The sequence below is a fragment of the Elephantulus edwardii genome, unplaced genomic scaffold (assembly GCF_000299155.1).
Source record: "Elephantulus edwardii isolate Elephantulus edwardi_28Jun2011 unplaced genomic scaffold, EleEdw1.0 scaffold00039, whole genome shotgun sequence".
NCBI lineage: Eukaryota > Metazoa > Chordata > Mammalia > Macroscelidea > Macroscelididae > Elephantulus > Elephantulus edwardii.
The window spans coordinates 15,554,578-15,575,336 of record NW_006399789.1 but is presented as its reverse complement, the minus strand read 5'-3'; the positions used below and the strand labels follow the sequence as shown (position 1 = coordinate 15,575,336).

General features: G+C 39.3%; 1 protein-coding gene and 1 pseudogene across 1 annotated transcript in view; both read left to right on the top strand.

Annotated features, from left to right (window-relative positions):
* Window positions 1-20,759, top strand: part of AKAP7 (A kinase (PRKA) anchor protein 7) — a 184,675-nt gene that overhangs the window by 109,660 nt on the left and 54,256 nt on the right. The gene's annotated exons all lie outside the window — the stretch shown is intronic.
* On the top strand, window positions 2,168-2,695 carry LOC102856146 (annotated as a pseudogene).

Below are 20,759 nucleotides of genomic sequence, written 5' to 3'. Positions count from 1 at the left end.
ATTAGGAAAGGTGTGCATAACGGGTCATGTTCTTTTTCTGTACTATTTAATCTTTATGCTAAGCAAATTATTCAAGAAGTCAGACTCTGTGTGGCATCAGGATTGAAGAAAATCTCATCAATAACCTTAGTTATGCGATGACACAACCTTGTTTGTTGAAAGTGAGAAGGACTTGAATACCTTTCTGCAGAAGGTTAAACACAGCAGCTTTTATTATGGATTGCATCTCAACTTCAAGAAAACAAAAATCCTTGGCACTGGATTGATAAGCAACATTATGATTTGGTTGAGATTGTCAATGACTTCATCTTAACTTGGATCCACAACTAATACATGTCTTACCAGCAGTCAGAAGATCAGAAAATGCACTGCACTGGGAAAGTGTGTAGTCAGGGACATCTCCAAACTATTGAGGAGCAGGGATGTTACTTTAGGACTAAGGTACACATGATATAGGCCATGGTTTCTTTTAGTCACTTGCTGTTCATCTGAGAGCTGCACAATGAATAAGGATGAGAAAAAAATAATTTATATACTTGTACTGTACTGTTGGAGAAAAGTGCTGAATAGCCCAAGGACTGCCAAAAGAACAAACAGGTATGTTTTGGTAAAGGTCCAGCCAGAGTGCCCCTTGGGGACAAAGATGAAGAGGCTTAATCTTACATACTTTGGAAATGTTTCTAAAAGTTATTCTTTGGAAAGGGACATCATTCTTGGAAAGGCGGAGGGAGGCCAAAGGCTAGGAAGACTCTCAACCAGATAGATTTTACACAGTAACTACAGCGATGGGCTTGAGTGTGTCAGAGATGGTAAGGATGGCACAGAAGACAGCAGGGTTCAGATCTGGGGCCACAATGAGTTGTGCCTGATAGCCCTTAACAAAAATTGTAGTATAGCTTACATAGAAAACCTGCACAATTTTGAAGTACACAATTGAAAGCATTTTTACAAATTCATCATCACCAAAATACCATATATTTTCATCACACCCAATGGTTTACTTCAGCCTTTTTTTCCCCACTCTGTTGGTAAAGCCTCTTAAAATGAATGTGCGCTTTTTTATACTACATGCTGACATAAGGGAGCTCTCCGGTCATCTACTGGTAAGGAGTTGTGCTGCCAATACAAATCACCGGCTGCTCCATGGTAAAAAGATTAACAAACTTCCGTGTAATTGACAGCCTCTGAAAACCTGCTGGAGGGTCAGTTATGAATTGGTTCTGACTCAGCAGAACTCACCAACAGCGATACAGGGAAATATGTCAACATTTGGGAGTTTACACAAGTCACTGAAGATGTGATTTTTAAAGAGCAACACACACCATTTTAGAAAATTATGCCAGAGTAAAAGATCCATTAAATGCTCAACATCAGCCACGTATTTGAATGTTGTAAGGGTGTTGCTATGCCTTAAGAGTCTATATTGCAACTGATATTTAAGAAACTGAACCTGTCGAGTTTTGATATAATATCAAAAGTAATATCCAGAATTAGCTGGAAAGATTAATTTTCTTTTGCATTTTTATATTTATTACTTTCTAGCTAAGGCTGGGTTTCCTTCTATACTTCAGACAAACCAGTATTGTAATGTACCGATTGCAGTTAGAGATATGGGGATCTGTTTTTGTGCAAGTCTGAGATTAAAGAAAATAGCAAAATTTTAATATGCTTTACTGGCTAAACATTTTTTATTTTTGATAATATAGTTATTTTTCATAAGAATATAGTATATAAGAAGAAATGCTGGGTTAAGTATTGTTTATTGTGAATTAACATTTTTAAATTAATATTTTTTTAAAAAAATTGGTTTAATTTGCAGTTCAGTAATATAACCCACATAGTCAATCTCTTGAAGGAATTTCCAGTAATTTGTAAGACTGTAAAGAAATCCTGAGACCAAAACATGTAGATCTGTTTTACTTCATTAAGTCTGAGGATTCCATGAAAAACATAAATCTCAGACAGTGGGCCAAATGAAATTTTTTTTTAAATTTCCAACCTTACCCCAGTAAATTAAATTTGGTCAGCACTCAGGTATATACAATATAAATATTGACTTTATCAACTTTCGCTCTTTTTTAAAATTTTCATCCAAGAATTCTGTGATAAAAATATAACAAGTGGCTTTTTCACTGCAGCTGTGGAAAAGGAAACATCTGCCCTGGGCATGGGAAGCCAGCCTGTGCACCGCGGTGCTGAGATTCTGGTGTCCTCACAAGACAAACTCTCCGAAATAGCTGGATCCAGTCAGCGAAACTTGGAGGAAAATTTTGAATCCCTGTATCGTGCGGAATATACCAAAAACCAGCCATGGTGGCACAGGCTGTTCAGACAAGAACCTGAGTCTTCTGCTGAAAAGTATAGCGTGGCCTCCCATCTGCTCATTGGGGGCATCGCTGGCTGGTGCACAGGCTTCACGTTCAAGAAGGTTGGAAGGTTGGGGGTGGCAGCTGTGGGAGGTGGATTTCTTCTCCTTCAGCTTGCAAACCATTCTGGCTACTTCAGGCTTGACTGGCAGCTAGTAGAGAAGGATAAGAAAAATGCCAAGGAACAGCTGAAAACCCCTAAAAGTAACCAGCCATCGAATAAAACCAAGAGCAAAGCTGAGGAGATGGTATCGCTTGTGAAGAAGAATGTCCCTGTGACTGGGGGGTTTTTTGGAGGCTTTCTGCTGGCCATGGCATCTGAAGGCTGATGACTTCCATTGTTTCTGTGTTGTTTTCCTCCACTCTACATTAGAACATGCCAATTGTATTTTTCTAACCAGGAACCTCTATGTCCATTATAGGACTTTATATCTCTCATCTTCCTCTCATCTCGTGCCTTCCTCCTTGCACTGGTAGGTCTGAATAGCTTGCTGTGGGTGCAAATTAACTTACTCTGGACCTAACTTGAACTTGCTGACTGTTGGAAGAGACAAGAGACATATCCTTCTCCCACATGGATAGTCTGTTGGCCAGAAAGAGTATTTCTTTTCTCTACATAGGACACAAGATTGATCACTGAGGAAAATGAATATATCTTCAAATATTACTCCAGCTGTTGATCTTGTGTGGTACATGGAAAGGAACTGAATACCATTGCCTTTAAGCATCATATGAGAAGAAAAAGTAACAAGTACAAAAATATTCTAGACTCACAGTAGCATATTTATGTGAAGCAATTAATTTTAAAAAATCATTATTGGTATAAAATCAATACTGTCTAATTAATATAAGAGTGACTCTTTTGTGGTGGGGAGGTCCACCAAATTTTTATTTTCTTCTACACAGACAGGATGATGATTAAGAAAATTTCATCTCTATTTAGACCCATTAAAACTAGTCTATTTTAAGTATGTTAGAAGAAGGGAAAATGAAGAATTATTTATCATCTGAGGGAACTTTGCTGCTGTTGGGGTTTTTATTTTCCCACTTGAAAACTTGAGCAGTTCAAAATTGCCTGTGTTTAAAGTAATCATGTAATTAAAGAGGCACTAAATATAGGATATTATATTCTTTTATGGTACAGAAGTTAGATGACTTTACAGTTTATCATCCAAATGGGATAATGGTAAGTGTGCAAGGAAACCTGTTAATTAATATTGAGTTTAAAGAAGAAAATCAAGACTATCCTGGTTATATGGAGACATAGTCATTTTAAATAGAAAGCATAATGGTTTTGGAAAAAGGAAAATCTTTGACATGTTAAAATAATATATTTCAAATGCCAGTCTTGTTCATTTTTTGTAATCTAATCAGACTTAAATATTTCTGTGTGACACTTGCTTTCAGATAAGGAAGTTAGAAATGTCATTGTGATATACCCCTAATAAAAATGAAAGCAAACTGATGGTTGAGATTCTCAGCCTATTTCTTTTTATCTGCTGCAGTTAGAAGCTTCAGAATAAGTAACTGAGAAAATGACTCTTAGTGATGGTTTGCTGTATCTTAACTGGTGTATCAGCTACTAATCTAGATGCTAACACAAAGTGGCAGCTATGACTTAGGCTATTTTGAAAGTCCAACCCATCTGTTGGCCTGGTTTCAAACCTTATAATTTATATTAGATGCTTTCGGAAACCCCCAACTTAAAGGGGCAGTGCTATGTGGTAAACGTAATGATCTGACAAATTAGGCATCACTACTAGAATGATAGCATAGTTATGTATGTACTGTATTTTATAATCTCTTTGGAGAGCCTTCAATTTTAGATGTCTTTTAGAAAATAGGAAAGTAAATATTGCACTCCAAATAGAAAGAAAAATAAATTACATGAATGAAATCCAGGACATAGTTGCAAATGTTACAGTAATTAAAGTAACACAGTGACTTCATCAATGGCCTTGAACATTTTGAAGATGATGTGGATGGTACGGGATAGGGTAGAGTTCAGATTGGCTGCTCAAAGTGTTATCTATCACATTGCCTGATTACCTCTGAAATGTTTTTTTTTTGTTTTTTTTCACCACACTAATTAGTTTTTCATCATACTAATTAGGGAACTCTGATGGCCTAATGTATACAAATTTCAGATCCACCAACTGCTTCACGTGACAACAATGGGCAGTCTTCTCCAGTGAGATGTACAGTCTCTGAAAACCCACTGAAGTGTCGGCTATGATTTGGTTCCAACTCAACCTCACATAGTAATTACTTTTAGTAAGGAGCTGTGTACTATCAACCCAAAGGCAAGTGGTTCATATCCACCAGTTGTTCTGCAAAAGAAAGATTAGCAAACTCTTCCTGTGCAATTTATAGCCTCTGAAGACCAGCTGGAGGTTGTGTGTTGTGTGTTGCGTCTGACTGTACAGAAGTGATTTTGAAGTTTGTTTTTGGGTTGAATTATTTTTAAATTAATATCTTAAAAGTACTTAGCACAAAAAAAGGTAGTTTGCACAGTATTTGATATGTAAAGTGTGCCTAATTGAGGCCCTGATCTTCTCAATCACCTGCTCCGCCTCAGAGAGCTGGACAGTGAATAAGAATAACAGAGGAAGAATTGATGCCTTTGAGTTGTGGTGCTGGAGAAGAGTGCTGAATATTCCATGGACGGCCAACAGAACATACACACATCTTGGAGAGGGTGCATATGGAATGTTTCTTGGAGGCAATGATGACAAAGCTTTCTCTTTCATATTTTGGACATGTAGTTAGGTGAGGCTCATAATTGGAGACGGACATCATGCTTGGAAATATGAAGGGTCAGTGAAGGAGAGGAAGACCACCACACCCCCCGCCAATGAGATGGATTGACACAGTGACTTCATCAATGGGCTTGAATGTTTTGACGATGAGGAGGGCTGCACAGGGTAGGGCAGGGTTCAGGTTGGCCGCTCAAAGTGTCGCTGTGAGTCTTAATTGACTTGATGGCTCCTAGCAAGAACAGCAACATTAGTGGCAGTACTGATTAGTGGATGCTTTTGAGCTGTGGTGCTGGAGAAGGGTACTGAATGTACCATGGACTGCCAGGACAACAAACAGATTCATCTTGGAGAGGATTAAACCAAGCTACTCCTTGGAGGCAAGGATTCTAGGGCTTCGTCTGACATACTTGGGACATGTTGCCAGGAGGGACAGGTCCTTGGAGAGGGACATCATGCTTGGGAGGGTGGAGGGACAGCGCAGGAGGGGAAGACCCTCTATGAGATGGATTGATTCAGTGACTGGGGTAATCAGGATGGGTGTGTCAGAGGCGGTGCGGTTGGCAGGATAGAGCAGGGTTTAGGGCTGTTGTGCATAGGGTCGAAAACGACTCGACGGCACATAACAACAACAACAACAAACCTCATTGCTGTCCAGGAGGAACCAACTCATTGCTGACCCTTCAGTTGGTTGTTGAAGGTTGTCAATTGCACAGGAAATGATTGCCCATCTTTCTCTCTTAGAACCAATGGTGAATTCAAACTGCCTAAGAGGTGCCCTCCTTAGGTGGCAGTGCAACACCCTACAGACTAGGCCACCTAGAAATCCCCTTATATTTTCCTGCTGCAGCTATAGTTTTTTTCCCCTAACATCAGAAAACTCATTTCATGCTATTAAGATTTGTAGTTTTCCTAAGGCTTCCCTTCACATTCATATCTGATTAACACTATTGCATCTCAAAGATAAAAATGCTTATTTATGTCAGGTGCCTTTACTTAAATCTATGTCATGTTTTGTAACATACATATAATTTATGTAAATACATAGGTGAAGGCAAAAGTTACTTAATTGTGTTCAGCTGTGGGGGGGGAATCAATAGAGTAAAGTCTATTTAGTGTAGGATTATTTTACAGAAACAATTAATATGATAATGTGTAAAATCACAAGAGACAAATGTAAAACTCATTAAATTCTTCTCCATGTCAACGAAACACAAAGGAATTGGAGAAGATGCAGAATAGCGGAAAGAGAGGGGGAGTGGGTGAGCCAGCAGAGAAAAGTCCTAGTCAGCTGGGCTTCCTGAAGTCAGCCTTGTTTTAACAGTCATCTCTGCCCCCTAGTTAGGCATTACATAACACCCGTAGACCCATTTGCTTCACCTGTAAAATGGTAGTAATAATAATAGTCATTCACAGAGATGTAGTGAATTCTGAATGAGAGTGCCTGAGAAGCTCTCAGCATCACGCTTAAGACGTGCTCCGTGTTTACTAGTGCCTATTATCATGGCTATTTTTAGAAACAAGTCTATGTAGAATTTTTAAAGCAGAAAATACTACGGAGTAGTTTAAGGAAAGATTAGCCTCAGGGGTGCCATTGAGTCAACTGTGACTCATAGTGCCCCTGTCAACTACAGATCTGAACCTTGCCCTGTCCTCATGGTCTCCACCATGTGCAAGCCAATTGTGGTGGTCACTGGGGCAATCCATCTGGCTGGGAGACTTTCTTCCTTTCTTTTGCTGACCCTTTACCTTTCCCAGGGTGATGTCTTTATCCACAGGTTGACCCGTCCTGACAACATGTAGAAAGAATGTGAGACCAGGTTTCACCATCCTTTTGCCTTTAAGGAGCACCCTGGTTACCAAGACAGATTTCTTTGTTCTGCTGACGGTCCAGGGCATATTCATCACTCTTTGCAATACCACAATTCAAAGGCACTGATTCTTCTTTGGTCTTCCTCATACATTGTCCAAATTTGATCTTTTTAATCTTTCCTAGGAATGTACTAGTAAAGAGTAGGAAAAACTTCCAGGCATTAGGAAAAACTTTAGATTGTAGAGATACTGGATCAAAGTGTTAAGAGATTTGTAAACTGTGGACCATTTAAAAGGATGGATTAGAAAGTTCCAGTTAGCAGGTAATCTAACCTAGAAGCTGAATGGCTTAGTGAATTTTTTCCCCCATAATTACAATTTATGTATTCCCTACGTGTATTCTCTACATTAGAATTCTCCACATTTGGCAGAACTATATTGAGTAAAGTTGTGCCTCTGATAAAGAAGAGAGAAACTGCAAAATTCTCACCCTCTCACTCCATTTGAAAATCCAATTGCACCGCCTCCTTCTTTTGTTATTTTGTGTTATTATAGGAACAGAGGGTCTAGAAAGCAGAGCTGCAGTGGGTAAGTGGCCCTTGGCTATCAAGCAGGCAGGACAAGAATCTAGGTTCATAGATAACTGCCTGAGTTACCAGTCCCCTTGAGCTTCCTTGAGGCACTTGCGTACACACACAAAGGCTCCTCCTTCACCTTAAACATCTTTAGTCCCTTTTGATTGTTGCCATTTGTTTGTGCAATTTATTAAACATCAATACTGCTGTTAGTGCTTAAAGCTTTATGGTCCACATTCAGAATCAAAGATGGGCAAATGCAAAACATCCTTTGAAGGAATTCCAGTTGGGAGGAAGTCATGCAGGCAAACAATTACAATTCCAAGCCATAATGACAAAAGTGAAGTTAATGGGAACCATTAACGAGTACTTCAGGCTCTGTTGGGAGAATCAGGAAAGGCTGTACAAAGGAGGAAAGATTGGAGCTGAAAAGAACATATGAGGAAGGAGACAAGTACAAAGGAAACCTTTTTCTGGACTAAAGAAGCAAGAGATTCAGAGGTTTAAGTTCAGGGATGTATAAGTAATTCACTGTACACATGTATTGCATGGCCTTAAGATAGCAGGGTGGTTGTAAGATTTCACGGAGTTCTGATTTGCTTTGTAGGGGATAGGAAGCTATCACATTTCTTTGAGCTCAAAATTATTTGGTCAGATTTAAGCATTAGTACTACAGTGTGAAAACAAGTTTCTCCTTGGAGGTAAGGATTTTGAAGTTCCATCTCACATACTTTGGGTACATGGCCAGGAGATCCTTGGAGAAGGACATCATGTATGGAAGGGTGGAGGGACAGTGCAGGAGAGGACGACCCTGAGTGAGGTGGATTGACACAGTAACTGGTATAAATCAGTGAGACTGGATCGGAATATGGCAGAGTTCAGAGCTATGGTACTTCGGGTTGCTATGAGTTGCAGGAGATTCGATGGCACATAACAGCAGCAGTGTTGAAATGCAATGATTTAGGGGGGTGGAGAGACTACACGGCCAGTAAGGAGGCGATTGTGTTTGTCCAGGAAGGCCACATTGTCACCTACATTTAGCATTTGTGGTGGAAGTGGAGGAGGGTCGCATTGCAAATGGTGGTAGTTGTTAGGTGCTGTAGAGTCAACTGCAGCTCATAGTAACCCAGTGAACAATAGATCTGGACCTTGCCCTACCCTTTGGCATCCTGATGATCTCTATCATGACAGAACCATCACTGCAACAGTCCATCTCGTGGAAGGTCTTCCTCTCTTATGCTGACCTTCCAGTTTTCACAGTATGATTTCTTTTCCCAAGGACTGGCCCTTCTTCACAGTGTGCCCAAAGTATGTGAGAAGAAGTTTCACCATCCTTGCCTCTGAGGAGCACCTCGGTTGCACTTCCTTTAAGATAGATTTGTTTATTCTTTGACAATCCAAAGGATATTCAGTTCTCTTCTCCAAAACAATTCAAAGACATTGCTTTTTCTTTAGTCATCCTTATCCACTTCTCAAGTTTCAGATGTGTAGGAAATCACTGGAAATATCATAACTTGGATCAGGTGCACCTTAGTATTTAAACTGAAACCCTTGCTCTTGAACATTTTAAAGAAGTCCTTGACAGCAGATTTTCCCAATGCAGTATGTCCTTTGATGTATTACCTGCTACTACCATAGGTGTTGATTGTGGATCCACAGAATTGTAAGCAGCACAGCCTGGCCATCTTGAACAGGTGCTACCACATACGTCCATGTGGCAGAACCCAGGAGGATGGCATGGGTGTAGTGGCAACCATGGCTACATAGCTGAAAAGGTTCAGTGTCCCCTCTGGTTCCCTGTGCATGATGCTGGTCCTCAGCCTTCTCCCTACTGTTCACCAGGTGGTGATTTCCCTGATTCCTTCCACCTCCCTCCCCTACCAGTCCCAGCTCTACCTCAGACACACTCTGGACATCTTGTATCTGAAGCCAGAAGCTCTCCAAACCAACCTAGAAACAGCCCCTAGATTGGTGGGGGTACCTCTCTGACTAGTGCCCTTCCCTCTAATTGGGCACTGTTATCAACACACTCTTCAACTGTGTTGGTCCATAATTAGACATGTCAGATTGGCAGTGACCATCTTTACACTAGCCATCTTTGACTGCTTATCCTGCCAGACCCTGTCTCCTAGACTGGTAAGGGCACCATCTTTAGACAGGTAGATGTAGACAAGAGAACTGATAATATAGGTTGGAAAACAAATAGACTGGAATGATTTTAGACAGCTCGGTAGATACTAGTGCTCAGTATAAAAATAGATGAAAGACAAGACATATTTTGTGGGCAAGAAGATTAAGTTCCATTTGGGGCACAGTCCTTGTGGCTCAATTGAGTGTTACGTCTACGAGCTTAGAGGTCTGAGACAGGTGATCCACATCACAGATAGTGAGTGGCATTAGTGAATAGTGACAAGGATGAAATAACTGGAAGACTACTTGGGAAAGTTGGGACTTCATATTAGAAAGAGAAGATTGTAAAACTTATTAAGGAACCATGACTAATTGTTTTATTACTTCTTGGATATATGGGAGTCTGGACCACAGTGGCATAGGGAGACCACTCTACTATTAAGTGGAGGGTCTGCAAATGAGGGGGAGAGAGACCCTTAATAAAATTGCTTGACACAGTGATTACAACAATGGGTTTGTTGTTGTTGTTATGTGCCATCAAGTTGAATACAACTCAAAGCAACTCTACGAATAGCTGTCCCAAACCCTGCCCTATCCTGGGCCATTCTCATCACTTCTGACACACTTGAGCCCATTGCTGAAGTCAGTGTGTCAATCCATCTCATTAGGGATCGTCTTCTCCTTTGCTGACCCTCCATCTTTCCAAGCATGAGGTCCCCTCCTAAGGAATAGCTATCCAAAGTATAAAAAAGTGAGCTTTGGCACATCATAAATTGTGAGGGTGGGGTAGCACTTGGCAAGGGTTCAATCTCTTGTACATGGGGTTGCTTTGAGGCAGAGGCCCCTTAACAGCACCCACAGCAACCACAACCGCCTTCGAGCTTGCTGGTTCTTTCTCTTGTTCTGGTGGAAACAAGATAATAAGGGGGAAGGAGCACACCATGTACTTTATTTCCCTTTAGGGAATGTAAATTTTCTCTTTTCTTAGCCCTCAAAGATCCTTTGAAATTTTTCTTGACTTTAATATGTTTTATATAAGATGCCTTAAGCACTAACTGGAGTAACAGAGAGTAATGGCTTGTCAACCACATATTGTGGTTCTATTTGATTTATTGTTTCAGGTTGAGTATTTTGTCTTGATTCTGACTGTGAATAAAGGAAATGATATTTGATCCTTGCAAGTTTTATCTTTCGTACCAGGGAACAACAGCTGCCAAATATATTTTCATTGCTAAGAGCTCTGATGAAAGTGGAAGCTCTTACTTAAGCATTTGACCATGATAATATTAGACAAACATGGTTTACAGCCTTGCTCTTCCAGTTGTCCTTTAGTAGGAATTCTCTTTGTTAAGTGTGACGTATATTTATCCATATATGATGGGTTTTTATTAACATGACACATTCCAGACCTTTCCAGTCACTTTCCCAATTTTAGTTGATCCAATAGTAGATAGCAAGGTTTTATTAAAAGGTAAACACAGCGTTCTTGCCAACACTGCGTGCTGTGTGGTTTAAGTTGATACCCTTTCTTACCATCTTCCCTGTTGGTCGTGGGCTCTCCCTGTGAGGCTCTGGGCTTCAGTGCAAGGGGACTGGCCCTGCAGGGGATGGGTTCCATTCCAGTTGTTTCTGTAGGAAGTGAGGGGGTCTGTTTGGAGTCACAGAGGAAACCTTCTTCACTGATGAAGAGAGATCCTTAGGGAAGAGGATTAGGTGGGATTATTGGATAAACAGGTGATGTTTGAACCCTAGAGGGGAGGAGCTTGATGACTGCAACTACACATAATGAGTAGAGGAGATGAAGGAAAGGGGAATTTTGTTTCTGTTTAGTTTTTTTTTAAAGAAAGATCAGTCTTCATAAACTTATTATGCCATTCAATTATCCAACTCTTGTTTATGTTACTTTGAATTATAGCAGATGACAAAAAGTCTTTATTTCTCCATATATTCCAGTCTCTTCTACTACTTGCATTTGAACATGTTCTAACAAAAGTACACTTCAGATGTACATTAAGAGTTCTTCATATTGTTTTTTTCTTTTACACACACACACACACACACACACACACACACACACACACACACCCCTTAGCAAAGAAACTTAGTATTTTGGCTTTACTGGTATCTCAACAGTTCTTAACAATTATTGTTATCAAATGTTGTTGGAAGTATGTGTAAACAGTTTACTCAGAATGAACACTGACATTGTGTGTAAGATGCATGTTAGCGAGGGACCTCTGGTGGCCTAGTGGCAAGAGGCTGCACTGCAATCCCAGAGGTGTGCAGTTTGAATCCACCACATGCTCTGCTGGAGAAGGAGGAGCAATTTCTTCCTGTACCAGTCAGATCTGATTTGATGGTACACACACACACACACACACACACACACACACACACACACACAAAATAATAATAATAATAATAATAAAAGATGCATGTTAGCCTCGGCTGTTAAGATGGAACTGACTTTGAGATCTTCCAAAAACAGTCTTGATATAATGGTATTTCATAGAGTTTAAATTAAGAGTAGCCTATTTTATATCTTGAGTATTCAGTTTCATTCTTACCCCTAAAAGAAAAAAATTAATACTGTATTGAATTATTAAGGTACAGTAATTTGAAGTCTCTAAATCCTTTATATATCAGAAAATGTGATTGACTTTGCCTTGATCAAGGTCAGATGACCACTCTCAGAGTCAAATGTAGCTCGACAGTATTCCACATAAAGATTTGTTCTTCTAAGGCGCCATCAAGCTGAGCATGGTGATCTTCTGTACAATAGAACAAAATATGTCCCTGTCCTGCACCGTCCTTCCAGATGTTGCTGTGTTGGAGCCTGATGTTGTAGACACTGTGTCTGTCATCTCCTTGAGGCCCTTCCTCCTTTTCAGTGTCCTCCTGCTTACCTGTCCTTGACGTTCTTCTCCAGAGACTGACCCCTGCAGATAACATGTCTAAATTATGTGAGACTCACCAGTTATACTTCTTAAGAAATTTATTTGTTCTTCTGGCAGTTCATGTTAGATCCAATGTATTTGCCATCACTGGATTCAAAGCGTCACTTGCTTGTCATCCTTTATTCATTTTCCCCCCATAGTATCCCTCAATTAGTATAATTTGAGGCCTCAAGTTCACTTCAGTTCTTGAAAAATGCTGAGCTGCTTGTTGTTATTCCCTTTTGGTTTTATAACTTCAGGTCCCTTCATGTTTTATTATTTTACTTTGTCTTCTTGAGCTGTCCTTTAAAAGATCCTGTTCAGCTCTTTTAAGCTATCATTTCTTTCATTCTTTTTAACATGATTAAATAAGTTTCTTGTCATTACAGAATTCCAGAGTGAAGGCTACATAGTGTAGTGGACTTGGGGGGGAGGGATTGCATAATGAGAGAGGTTTTCTTTTTCTTTTTGAGGAAGGTGTGAATTGGGGGGGGGGAGGGAGAAAAGTGCAATAGTGGATGATTGGAAACCCTAAGTCTGCAAACTTTCATTTAAATGAATAAAAAAAAAATCTGAAAAAAAAGATACTACCTGCAAGAACAACAGCAAGTTTCGAATTATCTTCTAACATCAATTTTGTCATTTCATTTCTTTTTTTAGTGACCTTTTGCTTTTTTATGTTGTGCTTGAAGTCATCTCACACATTATTTGGTCCTCCATCATTGTGTTTGGTATGACAAATCCACTTTGGAGATGGCCTCTGAATTTAGATGTGATATACTCAAGGTTTCTTTTTTTTTTCTTCTTCTGTTTCATCATGAACTTGGCATATGAGCAATAGATGGTCTTGTTCTATCTGAAGATATTGAACTTCTCCATCATCTCTTTCCATAGATGCAGTTGATTTGGTGACTATAAACTCCATCTGGTAGTTTCTTTGTGTATAATTATCACTTGCATTGTTGAAAACAGCTATTTGTGATTAATAAGTAATTCGTTTTTCAAAACTATTACATGATCTCTGGTGTTTTTTCTGTTACTAAGATCATGTTTTCCAACTGCTGATCCTGAGGTTTCTTTATTTCCAACTTTTGCGTTCCAGTCATTAGAATTATCAGTGTATCTTGAATGCATGTCTGCAGAAATTGGTAAAAAAATATTCAGTTTCTTCACATTTGACATTAATAGTTGGTGCATAAATTTGAGTAGTTAGGACATTATGGGGAAAACACCTCTGTATCAAACATCCGTTAACACCATTGTATCATTTTATATTGTTAAAGTATAAAAATTATATAAAATCAACTCTCCCTTTTATGAAATCTATTTCTTCCCATTTTATAAATTATTTTGCTTAAGGATAAAGACAGTAAAGGATTAAAGGCACTGGGATAGGAAAGCATCTGTGTCAGATAATACAAATACTGGTCAGCAGATTAAGTGTATTCTTTGCTTGTCACTCCTCCTTTTTTGAGGGGTCAGATAAGGTTTTAATATGTGAAACATTTAACTTGTCCTTGAGTAACTAACTCTTTCCATTTTTATGATTACATCATTAATCCCTAAAAAGAACAGAATTGAAAAAGTGTGAGTGCACAACGTCTGAAAATCTAAGATAAGGGAACTCTGGTTGTGTGGTCTATAAAGGGTTGTTAATAGCCTGTATTTAGTTATTGCACTGCCTTAGTAAAATTGCTCTGTGGAATTTACCATAGTGGAAATACTGAGCTCACTCGAATTCCCTTATGATGTGTTTACAGTTGTGGAGGAGCTGTCCCAAGTTAGGATGGGCCTTAACTCCCTTTTTCCTTATTTTGTCTGTGTGTGTTCTTCCACCCAAGTAGTCACTTCATTTTAAGGACTAATATTATTATACCGGCACACAGTTTCTGTAACAAGATGATGTTGAGTCAATTCAGACTCATAGTGCTTGTATTTGTCAGAGGCAGAGTTTTCTAGACAGGGAAGACCAGTGAAGCAGTGTGTGCCCTGTGTGTGTATGTATGTTTACACGTACCAGACTGGAGGCTTCTCTTGACCCAGTTGCAGGGGCTAATGAGCCTAAGATTGGCAGGTAAGACATCATTCTGAGGACTCACAGGCTTTGATACTGATACATCCCAAAATCTGAGGTAAGACATCAGACCAGTGGCTCACACCTCACCAACCAGATACAGCATCCAGAAAAAATAAATCCAGAAGCTTTACCAGAGCATTCCTGTTTATTGGGTACATGACCACACTGGTTGGAAATTCCCATCTAGCTCATTGAATAAACATGTCTGATCACGTTATGGCGGTGATTACATCATATCATGAAATAAAAGAATGACATCTTTGCCTAACTTTCAGACTACATCATTATATAACTGTCACACTATAATGAATAATGGTCTATCCAAATTGACATTTAAGTGTTGTCCTCTGGATAACAAAACAGTGCAACCATTGTGTCAGTTCATCTCACTGTGAGCCTTCTTCGTTTTTGTTCAGCTTATACCAAGCATGTCCTCTTTAGGGATTGGTCCCTCCTGACAACATATCTATAGGAGACAAAACAAAAAATCTTACTATCCTGTCTTTGAAGGAAAATTCTGGCTGTACTTCTTCCAAGACAGATTTGTTCATCTTTATGGAATGGTCAACTTAGTCATTAACACTGGGATTCACATGGACCAGTGCTTCTTTAGAGAGCTCTGGTGGCCTAGTGGTAAGAAGCTGCACTGCAATCCTGAAGGCACATAGCTTGCATTTGCCCAATGCTTTGTAGGAGAAGGATGGATAATCTCCTCCCATGAGATTTACAGCCTCTGAAAACATGTGAGGAGTCAACTATGAGTCAGTCCCAGCTCAATGACACACAACAATGGCAACAACAATAACAAGAATTCTTTGGACTTCTTTTTTTATTTTCCAACTTTTGCATGAATTGAGAGGATTACAAATACCATGGTTTGAGTCAAGCACACCTTAGTCTTCAAAGTAACATTTAATTGTTATCATTTTTAAGAAATCTTTTGTAACAGAGTTTTGCCATTTTTTTTCCTGACTTGCTACTTGCATGGGCATTTGGAGCTGATCTAAGTAAAATGAAATCCTTGACAACTTCAATATAATCCCTGTTAGCCACAGTGTTGCTTATGGGTCTAGTTGTGAAGACTTTTGCTGTTGAGTGTAATCTATACTGAAGGCTGTAGTCTTTGATTTTCATCAATGAATGCTTCAGGCCCTCTTCGCCTTTGGCAAGCAAAATGTGACATCTGTATATCAAAGGCTGTTAATGAGTCTTCCTCTAATCTTGATGCCATGTTCTTTTCAGATTATTAGAGTATCCAGATTGAATAAATATAGTAAAAAAATGCAACTTTGGCATACACTGTTTCTGATAATAATGGGCATTAAAACCTTGAATGTCCTTGAAGCACTAAAGGATACAAGATCTTGAATAATCAAGGCAACATCCAAAGAAGTAGGAAGGAATACACTGAGTGACTGTCCCAAAAAGAATTGGGTAACACAGACTCATTTAAGGAAATAGTATATGATAAGGAAGAAAGAAGTTCAAGCTATTCTGAGGTATTGGCAAAAAGTGTGTCCCTGGGAATTGATGGAATACTGGCATGTTTCAACAAACAGATGCAGCCCTAGACATGCTCCCTAGTCTGTGTCAAGAAACTGGAAGACAATTTCATTGCCAACTGGGTGGAAGAGATCCACAGTTTTTCCCATTCCCCAAAAAGACAATTCAGCAGACTATAGAAATTATAGAACAGTTATCATTAGTATCACATGTAAGTAATATATTGCTGAAAGTTATTAGAAAATGGCTGGGAAATCAACAGAGAACTGCTAGAAATTCAAGTTGGATTTAGAAGAGGTTGTGGCACCAGGGACATCATTGCTGATGTCAGATGGGTCTTGCTGAAAGGAGAGAATACCAGGAAAATGTTTGTTATGTTTTATTGACTATGCAAAGGCAGTTACTATGAAGATCTTAACAAAGTAAGACTAACATTGACAAGAATGAGAATCCCAGAACACTTCATTGTGCTCATCTGAAACCTATGTCTAGACTAGGAGGCTATGGTGTGAACTGAGTAAAATCACATTGCTTTGTTTAAATTCAGGAAAGGTTTGTGTCGGGGCTGTATTTTTTCCGCATACCTATTCCGTCTGTATGCTGAACAAATCATTTGAGAAGCTGGACTTTGTGAATGGGAATGTGGCAAAAGGATCAGGGGAGGACTCATCAATGACTTACAGTAAGCAGATGACACAACCTTGCTTGCTGAAAGTGAGGATGATGTGCAACACTTGCTGCATAAGACTACAGCATTTACTATGGATTACATCTCAGTGTTAAGAAAACAAAATCCTCACACTGGGCCAGTAGGCAACGTCATGATAGATGGAGAAAAGACTGAAGGTGTCAACAATTTCATTTTACTTGGGTGCACAATTAACATCCATAGTAATAGCAGTCAAGAAATCAAAAGACCTTTATGTGGGGGAAACATACTGTCAAAGACCTCTCAAAAATGCTAAAGGACAAGAATGCCAGTTTAAAGATAAGTGATCTTGTAGTGGCTCTGCCTATGGTCTTTTTCTTATGCATCAGAAATTCAGACAGTGAGAAAGGATGACAGGAAGAATCAATGTCTTTGAATTGTGGTACCTTTGAGAAGGGTACTGAATATCCCATAGCCTAGCAAAAGAGCAAAGAGGTTGGCCCTGGAGAAAGTGAAACCAAGTTGCTCCTTAGAGGAAAGGAGGGTGACATTTTGCCTCAAATACTGTAGGCTATTTTCCAGAGGGGCCAGTCCTTGGGAAAAGACACCCAGCTGGGAAGGTAGAAGGTCAGAGAAACAAAGGAGCACCTCCAACAAGACAGATTAATATGGTGACTGTAACAATGAGTTCAAGTATGATAGAGATCGTAAGGATGGCACAGGACAGGGCAAGGTTCACATCTTTTTATCCTAGGGTCACTATGAGTTATAGCTAACTCAGTTTCACCTAGATCTTCAGTAACTGGTGGTTGAAATAAAATTGAATTGAGAAAAAGTATAATTTAAATGCAAGGTATACAAATATACAGTGTTACTTTTCAGTCCTCCCACCTTAAATGTATTCTCTCGCTGCTTGTGATCAGAAAATGTTCCCCTTGATTTCTTTCTCACAATTAATGAAAAAAAAATTAACACACACACACACACACACAACCACTTTTTTAAAAAATTGGACCACATACATAATAACTGACTGAATAATAATCACAGAGAAGGCACTTGGAAGTCAACACTTAGCACATATATTTCAGCAGAGATTTAGGAAAGATATATTAATTGGAAGAAGCCTTACTGGTGCTATGATTAAATGCTCACCTACTAAGTGAAAAGCTAGCAGTTTGAACCCACCAGCAGCTCTCTGGGAGCAAGGACTTGTCGATCTGCTTCAATAAGGATTACAGCCTAGGAAAACCCAAGGAGCTAAGCTACCTACTGATACCCTAGGGTCAATGTGCAAAGTTGAGTTGTACTCCACATGTCCCAAGTTTTGTGAGTTAAGTTTCCATAAATTGTCATTTTTTTGAACTTGCATATATTTTCATTAAAATGGTGATTTTTCTTGGCATAACCACTTCCATAATTGCACTACTTGCCATGTAATGAACTCTTCCTCAAGTATATCTTTTGTGCATAAAGACCTGTCTCCTGTGGCTTGGTTCCAGAACTTAGAGGAATAAATCAATTTTTTCACTTTTCATGCTTGATGATTAATATTCTCCTTTCTTTTCACAGTTTTGAAGAAAAGAATATTTATCTACTTATTTATTGCTTTCTCATATGTGCCTATAAATTGTCAAATTCAAGGTTTTTTTAAATTAACAAATTTGTTGTCTCAAAAGAGTAAGGTGGTTATCTGAGCTAGACTTTTATAGTGAGGTTGTTCAGCATTTTTACTCCCTATCCCTCTCTCTTGTTTCTTTCTGATCCTCCCCAGCCCAATGTGTGTGTATGTGTGCATGTGTGAGTATGTGCATTAAATATGTATTTATAGATAGTAAATATCTGACACCACACAAATTGTGTTAATAATATAGATATCTGGAATAAGCTTTATCTAGAACCATATGTGTTGCATTCAGATCTTATTATTGTGATCTGGCACATATTTTCTGAGAGATTATGGCTAAGTCACTTTTATGAAATAAAGTATTTTATTCCATAAAACAAAGCTAATAGAGACTACAGACTATGATGTACCTGATCCAAGCCTTGGTCGTCCCCCTTACTTGCTATGCATCAGAAAGCTGGGCAATAACTAAGGATGACAGAAGAATTGATGCCTTTGAGTTGTGGTGCTGGAGAAGAATCTTGAATATACCATGGACAGCCAGGAGAATAAATAGGTCTGTCTTGGTTGGAGAAGTGAAACCAAATTTCTCTTTGGAGGCAAGGATTTTGAACTTCTGTCTCATACTTTGGGTTGATGGCCATAGAGGAACGTGTCTTGGAGAAGGACATCATGCTTGGAAGAGTGTGGGGACAGGGCAAGAGTGGCAGACCCTGGATGAGATGGATCGACATCGTAACTGGACAATGGGGTAAGGTGTGTTGGAGTCAGTGAGACTGGCCCAAGATAGGCCAGGCTTCAGAGCTGTTGTACATAGGGTTGCATGAGTCACAGGCGACTAGATGACACATAACAACAACAACAACAATGACAGTACCTAGCTCTGATGGCCTTGGAGTAAGATTCTTCACTGTAATCCTAAAGGCTCGCAGTTCAAATCCACCAGTTCTACAGGAGAAAGAGGAGCAATTTCCTCCCATGCCTTTTAAGACCCGATGGAGGGTCAGCTATAGGTCAGATGCCACTTGAGGGTAAACAACAACAATAGCCACCTTAAAGAGCTGTTGTAGGGATAAAATAAATGAGTAAATGTAAAGCAGCAGTTACTAAAGGCCTGGTATATAGAAAACTGTGAGTAAATGTTAGCCATTATTTGTATTTCACCACTTGATTGTTTTTATAGGATAAAGGAGCAGTGAAGAGAGGATACATTATTCAAGGAAATTACATACTTCCATAATCCAAATTCATTAGGTAAATGAACTCTATTTGTTGGCTTCCTCTGAATCAAACTTGAAGACAGAGGGGCATGTAATGATGGAACAATATTCTTTAAAAATCTGATGGCCTCATGGTAAGAAGCTGGGCTGCAATGCCAGAGACATGAGGTTTAAATCCACCAGCTGCTCCACTGAAGGTTAGGCACTCTTTTGCTGTGTAATTTACTGCTTCCAACAACCGCACAGAGGGTCAGCTATGAGTTAGTTCTGATTCAACAGCACACAACAGCTACAGCATAAATACAGGAGCCCCAGTGAACAGTATATTTGAGTTACCACGAACCACTTCTAATGAAGATATTTATAATAGAAATTAATATAAAAAAGAATTTTAATTTTATTACCACTGACTTCTGATGGAGGAGACAGACAGAGGTTGGAAACTACCTATATCAAAAGTTTATTTTTAAAACAAAAAAATCGCAGCACAAAAAACTCAATTATTTCTATTTGAAAACTTAAACCTATGGAAAAAAAGAAACCTATAGAAACAAAATCCCATTCATGTATTTATAGAGCAATATGTCAGAAATTACGTATTTGTTGTTGTTGTTATGTGCCGTCGAGTCACTTGCGATTCATAGGGACCCGATGTACAACATCCCTAAACTCCACTCTGTCCTGTGCCAATCGCACCATCTCCGATACACCCAGTCACTGAATCAATCCACCTCATAGAGGGTCTTCCCCTCCTGAACCGTCCCTCCACCCTCACAAGTATGATGTCCCTCTGCAAGGACCAGTCCCTCCTTATAACATGTCCAAAGTATGTTAGACGGAGCCTCAGAATCCTTGCCTCCAAGGAGCCGCACGGTTTGACCCTTTCCAGCTTGAATCTGTTTTCCTAGCAGTCCATGGTACCCTCAATACTCTTATCCAGCACCACAGCTCAAAGGCATCAATTCTCCTTCTATCCTCCTTAGTCATTGTCCAACTCTCTGATGTATAACAAGTGATTATAAAGACCATGGCCTGTATCAGACGCACCTTAGTCTCCAGAGACACACTATTGCTCTTCAGTACTTTGGAGAGGTCCCTAACAGCAGAC